Raw genomic sequence first — 19963 nt, 5'->3', positions numbered from 1 at the left:
ATTCTCCGTGTAAAAACCTTGCCCCGCACATCTTCTTTAAACATTCTCTCTCTCACATTAGGTGCATTTCCTGTTTATCCTGTCCAGAATTCGTTGCACGGACGGTTGCAGAGGCCAAGTCATTAAGTATATTTAAAGCAGAGTTGATAGGTTTCAGTTCATTAGGGCGTCGAAGATTACGGGGAGAAGACAGGAGAATGGGGTTGAGAGGGATAATAAATCCGCCATGCTGAAATGGCGGTGCAGACTGGATGGGCTGAATGGCCTAATTCTGCCCCTATGTCTGATAGTCTTATATCCTCTAGCACTTGGCATTTCTACCCTGGGGGGAAAGATTCTGATTGCCTACCCTATCTATGCCTCTCATAATCTAATGAGCTCCTGTCAGGTAGACAAAGATGAATGAGGAATCGTCAGCGCAGGTTTGTGGAAGGAAGATTGCATGTGTAACCTTGATTAAAATAGTGTCACATGCAGATCAATGAAGGAAATTCCTTGATGTGCAAAGCCTTTATAAGGTGCAGCATGGCAGGTAAGAGCTCATGGGATCCAAGCAAGAAAGGCCAGTGGAATCTATAGCTGCCCAAGTTGCAGGAAGCAGAGGGTAAAAGGAATATTGTAAGCAGTCTTAGACCCCATAACTAAGAAAGGATGTGCTAGCAATGGAGAAGGTCCAGAGAAAGAATGATCCCAGGAATGAAAGGGTTAACAATGGCTCTGGGCTGGCACTCGCTGGAGTTCAGAAGAATGAGGGGGAAATCTCATTGAAGCCTACTGAATATTAAAAGGCCTAAATAGAGTGGACGTGGGGAGGGTGTTTCCAAAAGTGGGAGAGTCGAGGATCAGAGGTCACAGCCTCAGAATAGAAGGGCGTCCCTTTGGAGCCATCGAAGATAAGATTGAGGAATTCTCCTTTGAACAAAGGAGGCTGCAGTGAGTCTTAATCAAGGTGTATGTGGGAATTGATAGAGTAAGATGGAGGACCCTATTACTTTGAACGGAAGTCTCAAAACTGGGAGATATGAGTTGAAATGAAAAGTTTGAAATATTAGAGGGGAGATTTGGGGAAGTCTTTCACCCAGAGGGTGTTTGAGGTTTAGAACCCTCTGCCTGAAAGGCTGCTGGAGACAGAAACCCTCACCTTATTTGGACAGTACCAGGATGTGCATTGAAAAGTCACAGACAAGTGGGGAAGGTGGGATTAGATGGTAGAGTTCTCCTTCAACCAGCACTGGACCTTTCATAAGCTTTCTGCCACTTGTCCATGCGTGTTCACAGGTGTCCGGTGCTTGTACCCAGGTGACCAGCATACTGATGTCTGTGTGCCTGCGTGTCGCTGTCGGTGTGTCAGTCATTGTTTGTTTGCATATGGATGCTGTGGCTTGCTTTTGTTGGAGTCAGTGTCCAACTGTACTGGTGATTGCGTGCAGTTGTCATGCAGATGCATGGGTACCTGTGGGCAGGTCTCTGAGTAGATATCCTGGGTCGAGCTTCGTGAGTTTGCTGACCTGGCTTTGAGGCAATTACTGTGGAGCTTCTGGCTTCCAAGAGAGGCACAGGTACTAGACTGTGATGGAAGTGTTTGCCTTGTATTACTGCCACTGCAATCCAGAGGTCTTCCAGTCAACAGTCTTTTAGTCCCTTCCACTGCAGTCTGTAAGAAGTTTGTAAGTTCTTCCCGTGACCACGTGGGTTTCCTCCGGGTGCTCCAGTTTCCTCCCACAGTCCAAAGACATATGGGTTAGGATTAGTAAATTGTGGGCATGCTATGTTCAAAGTTCAAAGTAAATTTATTATCGAAGTAGATATGTGTCACCATTTACTACCCTGAGATTCATTTTCTTGTGGGCATTCACAGTACGTACGAAGAATTAATGAAAAACAGCATATAACAAAGACGGACAAACAACCAGTGTGCAAAAGACAAAAAAGTGTGCAAATGCAAAAAGGAGAAAAATAATAATAAATAAATATCGAGAACATGAGATGAACAGTCCTTGAAAGTGAGACCATAGGTTGCGGGGACAGTCCAGTGATGGGACAAGTGAAGTTGAGTGAAGTTATCCCCACTGGTTCAGGACCCCAATGGTTGAAGGGTAATAACTGTCCTTAAACTGCTGGTGTGGGACCGCCTTCCTGATGGCAGCAGTGAGAAGAGAGCACGGCCTGGGTGTTTTTTTTAGCATGTCGTACCAGACAGTCAGCCATTCTTGTCTGGCGCGTGGTGTCAGGATTGGTCTCCTTTTGGATTAACCAGGTCACGATATGAACGTTCCTGACTCGACCCTTTTTTGTTTTTAACGAGGCCGAGTGGCTAGCTCGACACTCAACCCGGCATGGATGGAAAGCGTGCGCGGGGGGGTGGACCGATTTGGATACGAACTCAGGAACCTTCGCTACGAAGTCCGACGCTGATGCCATTGCGCCATCAGCCAGAGATGATGTTGGCACTGGAAACGTAGCAACACTCGCAGGCTGCCCCCAGCACATCCTTGGACAGCATCGGTCATAGATGCAAGTGATGCATTTTCACTGTATGTTTTGATATACATCTGACAACTTAAGCTAATCTTTATCTTTCTGTGTGTGAGTAAGTGTGCATCAGTGTGCTTTTGTACATGTATGCGTCTATAGCCCATGCACCAATGTGAACACACTAGTGGCAGCACATCGGAAAATGAATAAAATTTAAATAGTTGTCTCCATTAGACCCCTGGGGATACCTCTCCATTAGATCTATGAACCTGATTTGAAAGGATCAGTGAAAATTTGGGCCTAAATGATATGTTAAGTAAACAGAAGAGAACAAATCGTCTCCTCAGCAGCTGTTTGGAGGGAGCAAACGCAGCCTGCAGAGAGTTGTAAGGACAGATTGTTTGTAAATTGAGATGAATAAGACAGCAGAATGGCACTCGCAAGGAAACAACTTCATTTATAAAAAGATTTTGTTCAATTATGTGTGTGTTTGCATCTTTGATCATATTATATTCAGGGTGCAGCCTCTGTAATTTTATTCCACTCAATTCTGTTGCAAGGTTTCGGTACTTATAGTTCTAACTCAATCCCACAAGCAGAATAAAAGAACTAGATGTGAAAGAGACCAACCAACAGGGAGCAGGCTGGCTCAGGTCTTAGCTAGAATATAAATACCCACAAAGAGAAAGTGAGAAAGGCAGGCTGATCTGAGGAGAGAAAGGCAGTGAAAGAATCAGAGGGAGATGGAGAAATAGAAAATTAAGAAGCAGTGGGAAAGGGAGAGATTCAGAAGGATAAATAGAGACTAAAGGAGAGATATTGATTCAAAAAAATAGAGGAAAGATGGAGTGGGCCGACATAATAGTGTAGTGGTTAGCACAATTCTTTACGGTACACGTGACAAGGGTTCAATTCCCGCTGCTGCCTGTAAGGAGTTTGTATGTTCTGCCCGTGACTGCATGGGTTTCTTCCGGGTGTTCAGGTTTCCTTCCACAGTCCAAAGACATACCGGTTGGTAGGTTAATTGGTCGTTGTAAACTGTCCTGTGATTAGGCTGTGATTAAATCGGGGGATGGTTGGGCGGCAAGGCTAGAAGGGCCAGAAAGGCCTAATCTGTGCTGTATCTCAATAGATAAATAAATGAATGATGGAGATGTAAAGGGAGATAAACGCATGCGCGCACGCGCGCGCACACACACACACGTGCATGCGCACAATGCAAATATCACCACCCACTAACCTATCATTACCAGCCCTAGCATCAAATGCTGATCCCCTTCTCTAGAGGAACTTCTTCACTCAGAGGGTGGTAAGAGTGTAGAACGAGCTGCCAGCACAAGTGGTGCATTGCGCGTTTGATTTCAACATTTAAGAGAAGTTTGGATAGGTACATGGATACTAGGAGTATGGAGGGCGATGGTCCTGCTGCAGGTCGGTGGGAATAGACAGTTTAAATGGCTTGGCACGGAGTAGATGGGCTGAAGGGCCTGTTTCTGTGCTGTACTTTTCTATGACTCCATGGCTCTAGTGTCTGACCTCTGGTGTTCCGCGTTATGGGAGTGGGAATGAGGAATTATCATGGTTCCCATTCCTGCTCTCCATCCTGTAACAAACACTTCAAAACTATTCTGATGCCACACGATAAATGCTGGTGAACGCAGCAGGCCAGGCAGCATCTATAGGAAGGGGTACAGTCGACGTTGACTTCATTAACTTTGCCTCCAACTTTCACCCTGCCCTCAAGTTTACCTGTCCATTTCCGACACCTCCCTCCCCTTTCTTGATCTTTCTGTCTATCTCTGGAGACAGCTTATCTAATGATGTCTACAATAAGCCTACGGACTCTCACAGCTGTCTGGACTATTCCTCTTCCCACCCTGTCTCTTGCAAAAATGCCATCCACTTCTCGCAATTCCTCCATCTCTGCCGCATCTGCTCTCAGGATGAGGCTTTTCATTCGAGGATGAAGGAGATGTCCTCCTTTTTTAAAGAAAGGGGCTTTCCTTCCTCCACTATCAACTCTGCTCTCAAATGCATCTCTCCCATTTCACGCACATCTGCTCTCACCCCATCCTCCCGCCACCCCACGAGGAATAGGGTTCCCCTTGTCCTCACCTACCACCCCACCAGCCTCCGGGTCCAACATATTATTCTCCGTAACTTCCACCACCTCCAACGGGATCCCACCACTAAACACATCTTTCCCTCCCCTCTCTCTCTGCTTTCCGCAGGGATCACTCCCTACGTGACTCCCTTGTCCATTTGTCCCCCCCATCCCTCCCCACCGATCTCCCTCCCGGCACTTTTCCTTGTAAGTGGAACAAGTGCTACATATGCCCTTACACTTCCTCCCCTACCACCGTTCAGGGCCCCAGACAGTCCTTCCAGGTGAGGCGACACTTCACCTGTGAGTCGGCTGGGATGATATACTGCGTCCGGTGCTCCCGATGTGGCCTTCTATATATTGGCGAGACCCAACGCAGACTGGGAGATCGTTTCGCTGAACACCTACGCTCTGTCCACCAGAGAAAGCAGGATCTCCCAGTGGCCACACATTTTAATTCCACATCCCATTCCCATTCTGACATGTCTATCCACGGCCTCCCCTACTGTAAAGATGAAGCCACACTCAGGTTGGAGGAACAACACCTTATATTCCGTCTGGGTAGCCTCCAACCTGATGGCATGGACATCGACTTCTCTAACGTCCGCTAATGCCCCACCTCCCCTTCGTACCCCATCCATTATTTATTTATTTATGTATTTGTTTGTTCATTTGTTTGTTTTTTTTTCTCTCTTTTTTTCTCCCTCTATCCCTCTCACTACAACTCATTGCCCATCCTCTGGGCTCCCCTCCCCCTTTCTTTCTCCCTAGGCCTCCCGTCCCATGATCCTCCCCCTTCTCCAGCCTTGTATCCCTTTTGCCAATCACCTGTCCAGCTCTTGGCTCCATCCCTCCCCCTCCTGTCTTCTCCTATCATTTTGGATCTCCCCCTCCCCCTCCCACTTTCAAGTCTCTTACTAGCTCTTCTTTCAGTTAGTCCTGACAAAGGGTCTCGGCCTGAAACGTCGACTGTACCTCTTCCTATAGATGCTGCCTGGCCTGCTGCAGTCACCAGCATTTTTTATGTGTGTTGCTTGAATTTCCAGCATCTGCAGATTTCCTCATGTTTGATGTCACATGAGCAGCTTTTGCTGTGGTTTCTCAGCAGTCAATGATTGGCAACGTGGGCACCTATTGCCAGGGAGGGGAAAGCACAAGGATCATTCATCCAGGCCACTGAATGGGAGATGCCACTTGAATTTAACCAGGTGTTTTTTGAAGGGTTTTATTCTGCATTTACTGGACCCCTTGTCCATGGCATAAAAATGGTTGGGAACCACTAATGCAAAGGGACATCTCGCCCACTCCTCAGGAGGGTTTCGAGAGACTGCGCAGACAAGATTCAAGATTCATTCTAACCGTACATCAGCTCTGCAGAGCAGAATGAGACAGCGTTTCTCAGGAGCAGTGCAATCATAACATAACGAACGCAACACTAAATAATAAACATAACAATAAATAGTAAAACACAACAGCCACATGTCAGTTAAAATCAACTTGTAAGTGTCCAGTGCAAGTTAAAAGTGTCCAAAGCAGAGTCGGGTAGAGCAGCTGTTTAGCAGTCTGACTGCCTGTGGGAGGAAGCTGTTTAGTAGCCTTGTGGTTTTAGTTTTGATGCTCCTGTAACGTTTGCCTGATGACAGAAGAAAAAAACAGTTCATGGAGAGGGTGTGAGGGGTCTTTAGTGATGTCTCGTGTCTTCTGGAGGCATCGACTCTGAAAGAGGTCTTGGACAGAAGGTAGGGAGACCCCAATAACCTTCTCTGCTCCCCTAACCACCCTCTGCAAGGCTTTTTTGACGACAGCACTACAGCTGGAGTACCAGGTTGTGATGCAAAAGGTCAGCACACTCTCAACCACACCTCTGTAGAATGTAGTTAAGATGTTAGTGGGGAGTGATGCTTGTTTAAGCTTCCTCAGAAAGTGCAATCTCTGCTGGGCCCATTTGACAATCCTAGTGGTGTTCCTGGACCAGGTGAGATTGTCCGAGATCTGCACCCCAAGGAACTTGATGTTTTCCACTCTCTCCACTGTGGAGCCGCTGATGCTGAGGGGTGTGTGCTCAGGCTGAGACCGTCTGAAATCGACGATCATCTCCTTGGTTTTGGTGACATTAAGCATCAAGTTGTTATCCCTGCACCAGCTCTCTAGGTGTTTGACCTCCTCCCTGTACATAGTTTCATCGTTTTTGCTGATGAGCCCCACCACTGTGGTATCATCAGCAAATTTAATGATCAGGTTCTCCTTGAATCTGGCTGCACAGTCATGTGTTAGCAGTGTAAACAGCAATGGGCTAAGCACACAGCACACAAAAGCACATGAAAGTTTTACTCTGTATCGAACTCGTTTATGTTTTCTTTTTCATATCCCACATCTCTTTGATAAAGGGACCTTTACTCTACTGCTATGCCCTACTGGCTCAGAACAGTAGAAATTTTATCATGTATCTAATTCAAATTCAGAGTATACCACCCAATTACACCCAAATGACCAACTAACCTACTACCCCTTACATCGCTTCAAATGTAGGAGGGTTTGCGGAAGAAACCCACAGGCCACGGGGAGAACGTACAATATCTGTACAGAGAGCAGCGGAATTGAACCCGGGTCGCTAGCACAGTAATAGTGTTGCTCTAACTGCAACACTACCATGCCTATGAAATGGGGCTGTGTAGAGGAAAATCTTCCTCTTCATCTCCTTGGGTTATTTTGGTAATGACTTAAATCTGAGCAATTTTCTCCTAACTTACTCTATCAAAACACTTTATAAGTTTGGGAACCTCTGTTAAATCTCTGCTCTTGCCTGATCTAGAGAAAGATCGTAGATTCTTCAGTCTCACCGAATAATATCAGCTCCTAGTTTTCTACATTGAAGTCTCTCAGAACCTCTAGGGTCTGGTCACCAAGACAGTTTTTTTTTATTGGCAAGGAAATCCTCATAGAAACATACAATAAAAAAGGCCAAGCGGAGACATAAGAAATGCTGATGCTGGAATCTGGAACAACAGACAAAAAGCAAGAGGAGCTCAGCAGGTCAGACAACATCTGTGGAGGGAAATAGAGAGATGACATGTGAGTTTGATCTGGATAAGTGTGGCCATTCAGCCCAATGTGCATAACCCCACTTTTTATATCATGTGCCCAATTGGTCTCATCCACTGCTTTTTTGTGCTTCATATCCTCCAGTTCCAAGTGTTTATCCAGTTAACTTCTCAAAACTAAATCTATTTCCACCAGCCATTCCCTTAGTAAATGTTCCTCTTTAGACTCTTTGATCTCTTGTCTATTTCTGTAAGTTTCTTGGCAATTGTTAAAAGCCTTTCTGGTGATCAGTCTTTGAGAAACTCCATGGTGGAAACCAAACACCTGATTAGTTATGTGGGGAGACTCAAGAATCTGAGACTCTGCTCTTTAGAGCAGGGAAGTTAATGAGAGATTTACCAGAGCCTCTTAAGTTTATAAAGAGTTTGAAGGGAGCATGTCAGGAGAAATTGTTTCCACTGGCAATAACCAAATGCGACTTGCGTCAATTTTTGTTTGATGACGTTCCTGAGAAGTGCCTTGGGATGTTTTGCTTATTAAAGGTGCAATATAAGTGGAAGCTGTTGCTTCAAGCAGTGCATTCCAAACTATAATGACTTCCTGCTTTTAAAAAAGAAAAATTAATGAATAAACTGTTAAATTTTAAAACTGGTGGAGTGTTTTGTTACTTGGGTGTGAAAGGTTAAGGGTCTGAATCAGAGCTGTGATATCTGTGGTTGCTATTTTTAATTCTGTCACTGTGAAGTATCAGTGACGCAGCTCTTGCTATTGTTGGTTTTAGATAGCAGTCAGAAGCAAACATATCTCCCCTCTGTTTCAAAAGGTAGGGAACATCTGAACTGAACAGCATGAGGACTAAATTAGAGTTTAATCCAAACATGCATTGTCTGAATAGGAGGCTGGCAGGACACAGAATTTGCAAGCTTTGTTTTAAATCTGAAACAATTAATTGGGCATGTGCTTGTGAGGTGATCGCGAAGTTTTGTGAAGCAATCATAGGCTGGAGTTTGTGGGTTGTTCCTGGACTTCCTGAAGGATAAATGTGAAGGACATCAGTGCCCAAGTGTGAGTAATAGAGCGGCAGGGACTCAGTGAACCTTGCCCCTGAGCACTCAAACTCTGATAATCGCTGAGGCGACAGCACTCTGCACAACACGACTCTTCTATAAATAGAACTGCAGCGCCTGGCTTCATCCATACTTACTCTCAGAGGGCAGGCTCTGTCATCTACACAGGAACGTTTAACTGGCTGATTCCGATGCATACAGCCTTATTAGAATTACATGTTATAAAAACTGAGGCTCAAAACCAGACCATAACTAGACAACTCCCAAGTGTGAGACATTCAATCACAAGCCTGAGGTGTTTGCTGTCAACCAAACAATAATAAAAACTTTAGGGTGTGTCCAAAGTTTGTCAAGTGATCTTCCCTGCTCTCATATATTGCCTATTTTCTCTTACTTCCCTTGTCTTGATTTGATTTCTATAATGTGCCAATGTTTGCTGTCACTAAGCAGCTAGAATGGATGTCGCCAACATGTTTAACTGACTTCAAGGCCATTTCCCATCGACCCACATTAACAAGTGGTTCACTGACATCTCAATTTTAAATGTGTCAGTCTTCTGTTCAAATCCTTCCACAACCATTCCATTCTCATTAACTTTCAAAACCTCCACAGCCTTTTGAAATATATATGCGCTTGCAAGTCCATCTTCATCCTTCCTCTATTTATGACTGAACCTCCAGCTCAGGAATTCCCTCCACAATAAACCTTGACCCCTCTCTTTCTTTAATAAACTCCATAAATCCTACTGCTTAGCCATGGTCTGCATTGTTTCTGTTAATTAATAGGAAATCATTAGCGGGACCTGTCAATATTGCCTGCCGAAAACTGGCCTTGTGCTAAGCCACCTTTATGAACCGTAGTCATCCATGTGCTAACCGTGACATTGGGAGTTCCCAGATTCTCACCTAGCAATGATAGAGGAGCTACATATAGTTCAAGACAGTGTCATGACTTGTGGGGAAACTTGGAGATGTTAGTGTTTGCTGCTGTTATCCTTCTTGTTGGCAAAGGACGTTAGGTTTGGGAAGTGCTAGCAAAAAAGCCTTAGTGAGTTTTTGAAGTGTGTCTTGTAGATGGTGCACACACAACCACAGTATACTATGGTATATCACAAACACGAGGAAGTCTGAAGATGCTGGAAATCCACAGCAACACACACAAAATGTTGGAAAAACCCAGCAGCTTGGCAGTATCTATGGAAGAGAATAGAGACAATGTTTTGGGCCGAGACCCTTCTTCAGGACTGAAGAAGGGTCTCAGCCTGAGGAGTTGTCTCTTTATTCTTTTGGTTTGCTGGAGTTGAAAGTAAGAAAGCTAGGTGGTTTGAATGGTGTTCAGCTTTGTGAGCACTGATTATGTTCCTTCATTTAGACGTGGACATTAGATTTCAAACTTGGCACCTGCTAATGGTGTCAAGTGAGCCACTCTCTAAGTTTCGGATCTCTTCTCACAGGCAGACTGATTATCTGATTGTAAACTAAGAAACTGCAGATGGTGAAGGTATGAAATAAAGATATAAGCCACTGGAAATACTCATCAGGTTGGACAGCATCTTATGAAAGAGAAACAGTGTTAACTCTTCATGTCTGGGACCTTTCATCAGAATCAGGGAAGATGCTGCCTGATTTTGCTGAGTGTTTCCAGCATTTTATATTTTTATTCCTGTAATTGGCCAAGTTAGGATTCATATCAACTATGATCAGAGACTCTAAACTTCACTTCAAGGATGTTCTGAGTGCAAAACTCAACAGTATTAATAGCATTAAATCTCAAGGATGGGTAGGTTAAACTCCCTCTCGTTGATGATAATCATTTTAATTTGCATATTATTCGTACAACTTTAAGAGTTGTCGCATACGACCAACGTCTCTTCATAGTATGCTACAAAGGTTTCAGTGTAGAGGGTTCTTTATGCGCCTCCGGAGAGAAGCCTCCTGCTTGAACTCATAAATGGAGAAATACTGCTTTGCACAATATAAATTTCCGTGATAGATAAAGTACTTTGTGTCTGATAATTCAAATAACCAGTTGTACTCTGGTATATTAGAGAAAGAAATATTAGTTACTTTGGATATTGTACATGAATCAGAACACCAAACGTTGAGTATCATCCCTCCCAATGGGACAATGTGGACACATGTGGGAAAGTAGATACTTACTTAAGCCCATTTCCCCTACTGGGGCATAGGACACTGAAAGCAGCTCACCAGAGTCCTCTGTCCTCAGCCAGGCTTTCGAGTTTGCCCCAAGTGTAGCCCACCTTCAAAGATCCTTCCTCTCTCAGTCTTTGGAGTTTCTGTCGCCATTTCTGTAGCACTGGGTTTTTACGGGATGGGATTGCTAGCCTCGTGCCCAACCCTCCTCCTTTTGCAGCCGGGCTTGAGACCATCCATGGCGGAGTTAAGAGAGGAGATATGGAAAGAATAAATGCACCTAAGCAATTGGATGTCTGCAGAACGAAAACAATGGGAGAAGGAGATTATACTTGTTATTGAGCAGGTTATGGTGGATCAACCAGAACTGACAAAATGTAATATGTTTTTGTGTCTCATTGGTCACAAGGGTATGGAATTGTGTCGTACAATTAAGCCCCAGGAATGAGATCCGGGAGAATGCATTAGTTGTGTTGCATCACAAGTGCATTGCAGCTCATCTACCGAGCCTCCCAACCCTTGTGCCCAGGGGAAGGGAGGGTTCTTTGAAACTTGCCGAACAGAGCTCTGTTAGAAAGCAAACACACACAAACACACACACACACACACACACACAGATTTGAAAGATTTGCTCTTCAGAGACGGGATTATTTGTGAAATCTGGGAGTCTAGCTTGAGTAAACAGCTACCTTGTTAGAAAAGTACAGGACTCTCCAAAACCAGGCTAGAAATGTTGAATGGTCAACTGGAGAAAGTGCAGTAAAAATTGATTAAGGGCCAAATGGGGAAAGTACTGCCAGCGGGAATTGATGTTGCATGTACTGCAATGTGAACAGTTGAAAAACAAATAAAGTGGATTGAAAAGACACTTCTAAAAGCTATGTACAATAAAGAGAAAGCTGAAGTGCAAAATGGTTGATATGAACCATAAGAGGACTGGGACAGGGTCATAGTTCATTCAGTGACCACTTTGTTAGATCTGCTCGTATTGCAAATACCTAATCAGCCAATTATGTGGCAGCAACTCAATGCATAACAGCATGCGGACACAGTCGAGAGGTTCAGTTGGTGATCAGATCAAACATCAGAATGGGGAAGAAGTGTGATCTAAGTGACTTTGACCATGATTGTTGGTGCCAGACTGGGTAGTTTAAGTATCTCAAACTGCTGATCTCCTGGGATTTTCATGCACAACGGTCTCTGAAGTTAAAAAAAAATAAACCATTGAGAGAGGTCAGAGGATGGGCAGACGGGTTCAAGCTGACAGGAAGGCAACAGTGTTACGTGTTACAACAGTGGTGTGCAGAAGAGCACCTCTGAACATGCAACATGTTGAACATTGAAGTGGATGGGCTACAGCAGCAGAAGATCTCGAATGTACACCCATTTGGTCACTTTCTTAGCTACAGGAGCTACCTAAAAAAGTGGCCACTGAGTGTAGATTACCAGTTGATCAACATGGTGGTGGTAAGCAAGGTCAACTGTACAGATGTATCTACACCAAGATGTTTGTATAACAACAACCAGTGAGATTACAACTGAACTCCAGAACAATATGAAGTGTCTTTCTTCCTAAAGCCGGCCATCAATCTTGGGACAGAACGACTACAACCAGCAAGACACTTGCTGCTGACATACAGCAAAACTACAGGGAAGCAACTGGGAGATGTTTTCTGAAGGGAAGGAATATGAATCAAGAGAGCTTTGATATGGATTCCATTGTGGTCAAACAGAAAGATGTCACACAAGTAATTGGTAGTGGTACAATATACCAGATGTGTCTGCCTCTGGGGAGAAATGACCCACCTGTGCGATAAAGAGCAAACATCGAAGAACTGCTGCCTTTCTCATTGCAAGTACTTCTATAAATAGAGCACCTCTGTTTGCTAGCCGACAACAGCTATCTTCTAGTATCTTAACAGGTGAACAAGAGAAAGATTTCAAGGCAATTTTTGTGTGGGATGAACATTATCTGCAACGTACTTGACCTTACCTGAACACTCATGGGGGTATAGACTCCTTCAGTATTTGAAGAGCTAAATGGAAATGAAGAACACAATCATTAATGAATACTGACTTTCTGATGAAAGAAAGATTATTGGTAAAGCAGTTGAAGATGGCTGTGCCAAGGACACTGACCCAAGGAATTCAAGTGACCTGAGGTTGAGATAATCGGCTTCCAATTTGGTAAATCTGACTCCATTTAGAGTGAAGTATTCACTATTTCCATTAACTTCCATTTTTATCAGATTCTCTCTGATGTCACTCTCAAAGTGATGGTTAAACCTTGCATCTAACTTTTGAATGCAGCGCTTCTGCGACACTTGGACCTAAGCCAAGTAGTCCAAAGTATGCTGTCAGTGAGCAGGTTAGTAGTGCACAGCAGAAAGATTGTCTCACAGCTCTGGTGAGCCTAGTTCCATCTTCACCTCCAGTGCTGTCTGTGTGGAGTTTGCATATTCCACCTGTGACTACATGGGATTCCTCTCAGTGCTCCAGTTGCCTCACACATCCCAAATATACGCAGATCATATATTAGCAATATTTAGTGTCAGACCTGTGCACTCGTGTTGACTTTAGACACTACACCATGCTTGGAGTAAGCAGTTTTTAAATAGCATCAGTTGCGTGTGTGCGTTCAAAAAGCAGTGATTTTTGTCTCTGATAGTTGGTGAGAAATACGCAGTAAGTCAATTCAGGACTGCTTTGCTCACTGCGGTTTCAAGCATTCAGGCTTGGAGATGCCAGAAATGGTCAGAAGTGAAAATGAAATGATTTCACTACTTCAACCAAATTAGGAACTACAAAGAATTTGAAGGCATCAACAATCATCTTGAATGTTACAATGAAAATGAAAATTTGGAGGATGCAGTCATCGATAGCATTGTATGAAGGCAGTCCATTCTCTACACTAGGTGTCTGCACTGATTTTGTTTATTTACAGTCGATCAAAAGAACACGTACACTGGATGAATTCCTTCATCGATAGATATTAGGAACTAATAGACAGTTTTCTAGTACTGTAGTAGTATTGATAGTGATCTAATTTGTTCTGTATTTCATTTAAATACATAACTAGTTATGCATTTAAACAGTAGCCTGTCTTTTCGATACCTTTTTAACTATTTCCACGGAACTTTGGTTAATTGGGGCAGCCGTTTATTTGGGCGAAAATGTACTGGCCCCGATATGTCGCAATTAATTGGAATCCACTGTATCTAGGCAATTTGCCAGTTTGCCATGGTTCTAGCCATACAGGAGTAACCTGACATCAGGCAAGGCTTGTTCTGTGTGGTGAGGCCCTTAGCTTTAACAGTATACCTAACTGAGTTGTTGCTATCAAGTGGAGTAGATTTAACTGGATCCCTGGAGTCAGGGTCCTCAGGAATCAGAATCAGATTTAATATCACTGTCGTGAAATTTGTTGTTTTGTAGCAGCAGTACATTGCAATACATAATATTAAAAACTATAAATTACAATAAGAATTAAATTAAATAAGTAGCGCAAAAGGAGTGGATAAGAGGGAGGGGGTGAGATGGACTACCTAGCCAACGGTGGTTGCAAACTTCATTCTTGCCATTGGTTTTTTTTCTGTAAATGAGGAAATGGAAGTTCTTTACTCCCATTTGTTTAATATCCTACCATCTCTTAACAGAGGTAAAAATCAAGATAAATGCTACATAAACATAAGATCAAATGGTGAGTTAGGTCTTTGATGGGATAGAGTACAGGAACTGTAGAAGGAGATTAAAGGGATTGCAAATATCCACAGTAAGGCTGCCTGAATAGGTCCTCCCATGCTTGCGGATTACTGATTTATGTACAGTTTGGGAGACTGGCGGGATACGGGGCTGCAGGCAGCTTTTGCTGCGTGGTAACCTGGTTCAGAGCCGCACTGCTAACGTGAGTTGTTTGGTTTACAAAAGGTTCACAGGAATGAAACCTGCTGTAACTGGGGCAGGACCTGCAGAAAAGGACAGTAAATTTGCGGGAAGAGTCTGTGATGAGTTAGAGTAAACAGGATTGTGGAAAGCATTTCTGTGATGGACAGAAGGCTCTTTCCATGTTTCGTAACTTGTACAGTTGCTATAACAACCACATCTTGTGTGGCTGATTTTTCAATTTGCTTACTGCTTTGTCACTACAACAGTGAGTGGGACAAATGTTTGCATCTCAATACCAATTTAACTGATACCTTTTTAAGTGCAATTGATGACCTTTAATTAGGTGTGTGTTTCTATATATGTAAACCATTCTGTGGGTGTCCAATGGGATGAATGAAAAGGAAGATTTCTACGAAACCTGAACACATCTCAGGAACGTCCCAAGGCATTTTGCAGATAATGAAATACTTTGAAGTGCAGTGCATGTAGATTTGCTGCCTAAGTGAGTGGTAATTTGCACAGTCAGGCCGCACAACAGCATTGACAGATGGATGATTAGTTAGTTGGTAGTGTATGTCAAGACACTGGGAGATCTTTTGACCCTGAACAACAGAAGAACAGCTAGGAGGAGCCTTGCTTTAATGTCACACTCCAAAGGATGACAATCTCTCAGCAGCACACTGGAGTGTTAGTCGGGATTACAATCCTGGACCAGTGCACGAATCTACAACCTCATACACTAAAGCGACTGATATGTGCATCCAGTTTTAAAAACCTACAAGCCCTTGGACTCATATTAAATTCAGAATGGTCAGATTGGGTTCAGAGTTTATATTTGAGTACACCTCTGTTACACAGGCACAGAAGGGCCAAACTGGCTTTATAAGGACAGCTCTTGCTGCTGTTATAGATTCAGAGAAACTTGGAGAAGTATTCCAGTACAACATTTCTGGAAAGTGATAAAAAGTAGAAGAAGGATTCATTACAGTTATGGAGGACCAGAATTGTACTGGAGGAGGCCTTTAAGCAATCTGAGCAGGCATGTCACTCCTAAAATAATCCAATAATACAGCTTCTTAGCGTGGTGGGGAGCAGAACGCTATTACATCATCAAGCAGTCAACGATTGAGGTTCAGTTCCTGCTGCTGTCTGTAAGAAGTTTCTACATTCTCCCCGTGACTGCTTAGGATTCCTCCAGGTTCTCCAGTTTCCTCCCACGTCCCAAAGACGTATGGATTAGAGATAGTGATTTGTGGTCATGCTATGTTGATGCTGGAAACGCTTGCAGACTGCCAGCACAACCCTCGCTGATTTGATTTGGCACAAATGACACATCTCACTGTATGTTTTGAGGTACATGTGACAAATAAAGCTAATCTCTCTATTTTCAAAGGTAAGTGGCTTGAGAGAAGTTGTCACATGGGGGATAAAGGAGGAATTTAACATTAAAATATATTATTCAGATAATGTGAAATAATCTTTTGAGTTTAGCTCACACTATACATCCCATTGCTGTAAATATCATATTTTTATTGAAATATATCAGCTCGTAAACTCTGGAAGATCCTGTGTATTTTCTGGCCAAGATTAATCTCCAACCACACCCTCCTCCTTCAATGCCATCAAGAGGACTTGGCCACAATCATCATGGGGAAACGTTGGAGATGGATTGGGCACATGATGAGAAGAGAGGCCAACTCCATCATCAAGACAGCACTTCATTGGGCCCCTGAAGGGTGGAGGAAATGAGGGAGACCAAAGACAACTTGGGGCCATACCGCACGGGGAGAATGAGGACCCTGAACCACACCTGGGGCACAATAGAGAAGATGGCCAAGGACAGATGGAGAACCTTCATTGCTGCACTAAACATCCGCGGCATAACGGGCATTTAATGATGGTAATGATAAGCTCTGATTGATAATATGAGACAACACTGGATTTTTAGCTATGCTTCAACTTAACGCACGTCCAATGGATTTATTCTTTAAAGTAAAACACTATCCTCCAGGTCTTCCATTCCCAGCATTTTCTTCTCCTCCTGCAAGGAATACGTTGTACGTTTTATTTGCTGAAATAGGGTTTGGAGATAGTTGATTGTTCCAGATAGAAATGACAGACAGCCAACAAGATGCTCATAAATATTGCTCCTATCACACCAAAGATCCCAAATATTTTTCTTAGGATTCTAATCAGAACAGAATGTGTAATCTCCACATTGCAAACACAGTCAAGAACTCGGATAGATGAGTTTGTCACCCCACTGTTTGCAGAATTTGTGGCACAGGTCTGCCCACCGGTTACCACTCTTTGGGCCCCATATCTAAGAAAGGATGTGCTAGCACTGGATAGGATCCTAAGGAGGTTTATGAGAATGATCCCGGGAATGAAAAGGTTAATGTATGAGGAGCATTTGATGATTATGGGCCTGTACTTACTGGAGTTTAGAAAAATGAGAGGGGGATCTTATTGCAACCTACCAAATATTGAAAGACATATATGGAGTGGATGTAAAGAGGATATTTCCTATTGTGGTAGAGTCGAGGACCAGAGGACACAGCCTAAGAATAGAAAGACATTCCTTTAGAACAGAGATGAGGAGGAACTTTAGCATGAAGGTGGTGAATGTGGAAATCATTACCACAGACAGCTGTGGAGGCATGTCATTAGGGGACTGGTCCCTCCTCTCTAGTGTTTGGTTGGTGGAAGACAAGCTGGATTGCATTTGTCTGCAGCTGCACTGTGCATTTTGAAGAACTGCTGCAGTCTTGTTCTTGCAGAAACATGGCTCCGGGACAACATCCGTGGACCATCAACCGACAGGCCATGACATTTAGAGACTTGGGCTATATTTTTATATTTTAATATTTTATTTTGTAAGTGTATGTTTTTTTTGCTATCATAGTTATATGTGCTATATATGCTGTGTGTGATTGCTGGCTCTGTATTTTGCACCTTGACCGCAGAGGAGGGCTGTTTCGTTTGGCTGTATTCATGTGCATGGTTGAATGACAAACTTGAACTTGTGCTGATACAAAGTGCTGTTTCAATCAGCACTGAATCTGGTAAATATGAAAGACAGCACCTAAGGGTCACTTTGGATGAGAATGTGTAGCTGTTTGTGGGCAAGACTATTGTTAAGGAAGATAAATATAAGATAGACTCTAAAAAATTCAAAAATGGAATTTACGGAAAACGCTGCCCGGAGAGTGGTTAGATTGTGGAGCTCATGGTTGTACTAATGCTAAATGCTAATTGGATGGATGAATTTAACAGGAAGTTAGATGTGCGTGCGCTGGAGATAAAGCTGCTTGGATATTGTGATGGATCCCTGAAAGAAAAATGGAGGAGGCTCATGTGGTGCCTGATCAGTGGGGCTGTGAATTCTGTAGACTTTCACTCATCGACCATAGAGGATTGTGCCAGGAGTGTCTCCGACACAAGGATGATGCAAAGAGTGAGATGACACCGGGTCACTGCTGATTTAAACAGATTCAATTACAGCATACATTTTAGATTTGACACTAATTGAATTAGATCACAGCACCTAGATGGTCTTTATGAGGAAATAAGTTTCATCCGGACACTGACCATCATCATTTGCCTTGTTCCAATTTAAACAGAGCACAGCTGTGTGGCTAATACACAAGAAACCCTTGATTGGTTTTACTGACCCATGAAATCGAGTTCTTAGAGATAGTGATATAACTTCTTAATGTCCTTACCTGCTCCCTCATGATCCACACTACAATAAGTACCAAATGGAAAGCAAGGTTGGGCAAGTGATCTCATCTCAAATTACAGCGAGAGGTAATAATGCAAGAAACTGTCCCATCTGGTAACTTCCCATGTCACCTCACCATGCGCTCCCAATGCATCACTTAACTTGAAAGGTGCAGCTAAAAAACGTACGCTTAAGCACCCATCGTTCACTCATTCGTCCATTATGTGCCGTGTCGTATGACATGGGCGATTGTGGTCTTTCCATGACCACGATTGTTCTTGGCAAATTTTTCTACAGAAGTGGTTTGTCATTGCCTTCTTCTGGGCAGCGTCTTTACAAGACAGGTGACCGCAGTCATTATCAATACTCTTCGGAGATTGTCTGCCTGGCGTCAGTGATCACATAACCAGGATTTGTGATGTGCACCACCTGCTCATATGACCATCCACCACCTGCTCCCATGGGTTCAAGTGACTCTGATCAGTGTCACACTTTGCCCAAGGGTGACCTGCAGGCTAGCCGAGGGAAGGAGTATCTTCCACCTCCTTCACTACAGACGCATCTCCACCCTGCCACCCACAAGCACCTGTGCACACATGCAAATCCACTCAAGAAAACTTGCTCATGCATCTATATGTACTGACACATGCACAGATACTCATACAAGTACACATAGTTGTATGATCATATAAAAAGTCACATAGAGACACAAGAGAGTGCAGATGCTGGAACGTGGAGCGAGAAAACAACCCGCTGGAGGAACTCAGCAAGCCAGGCAGCATTATGGAGGGAAATGGACAGTTACTGTTTCAGGTTGAGACTCTTTGTACCAGACTTCCAGCAGCTTGTTTATTGCTTAATAAGTCACATATACAGGTTACGCTATGCAAATGTCTGCATGCATCACTCATATCCACTCAGTGGCCCCTTTATTAGGTACACCTGTACCTCTACTCATTAATGCAAATATCTAATCAGCCAATCATGTGACAGCAACACAATGCATAAAAGCATGCGGACATGGTCAAGGGAAACCCACGCAAAATGCTGGAGGAACTCAGCAGGCTGGGCAGCATCTATAGAAAAGAGTATTGTTGATGTTTCGGGCCGAAACCCTTCGGCAGCACCTGCAGATCCAGCATCTGCAGATTTTCTTTTGTTTGAGACATGGTCAAGAGGTTCCGTTATTGTTCAGACCAAACATCAGAATGGGGAAGAAATGTGATCTAAGTGTTCTTTGACCATGGAATGATTGTTGGTGCCAGATGGAGTGGTTTGAGTATCTCAGAAACTGCTGATCACCTGGGATTGTCGCACACAACAGTCTCCAGGGTTTACAGAGAATGATGTGAAAAACCAAAATCATCCAGCGAGCAGCTGTTTTGTGGGCGAAAACGCCTTGTTAATGAGAGTGATTAGAGGAGAACGGCCAGACTGGTTCGAGCTGACAAGAAGGCAACAGTAACTTAAATAACCATGTGTTATAACAGTAGTGCACGGAACAGCATCTCTG

The 19963-nt window shown here is 43.6% G+C and overlaps 1 protein-coding gene and 1 long non-coding RNA gene across 5 annotated transcripts in view; one reads left to right on the top strand and one right to left on the bottom strand.

The window, feature by feature from the left end:
• Positions 1-19963, top strand: part of nectin1b (nectin cell adhesion molecule 1b) — a 544761-nt gene that overhangs the window by 434571 nt on the left and 90227 nt on the right. The gene's annotated exons all lie outside the window — the stretch shown is intronic.
• Positions 7468-12988, bottom strand: LOC134340680 (uncharacterized). The gene is made up of 3 exons (XR_010016606.1): positions 12835-12988; positions 10848-11137; positions 7468-7624 (listed from the first exon to the last, which is right to left on the bottom strand). It is a non-coding gene; the product is annotated as an uncharacterized LOC134340680 (long non-coding RNA).

The sequence above is a fragment of the Mobula hypostoma genome, chromosome X2 (assembly GCF_963921235.1).
Source record: "Mobula hypostoma chromosome X2, sMobHyp1.1, whole genome shotgun sequence".
Taxonomy (NCBI): Eukaryota; Metazoa; Chordata; class Chondrichthyes; order Myliobatiformes; family Myliobatidae; genus Mobula; species Mobula hypostoma.
The sequence above is the reverse complement of the archived record's forward strand: the minus strand, read 5'-3'. Positions and strand labels throughout refer to the sequence as shown.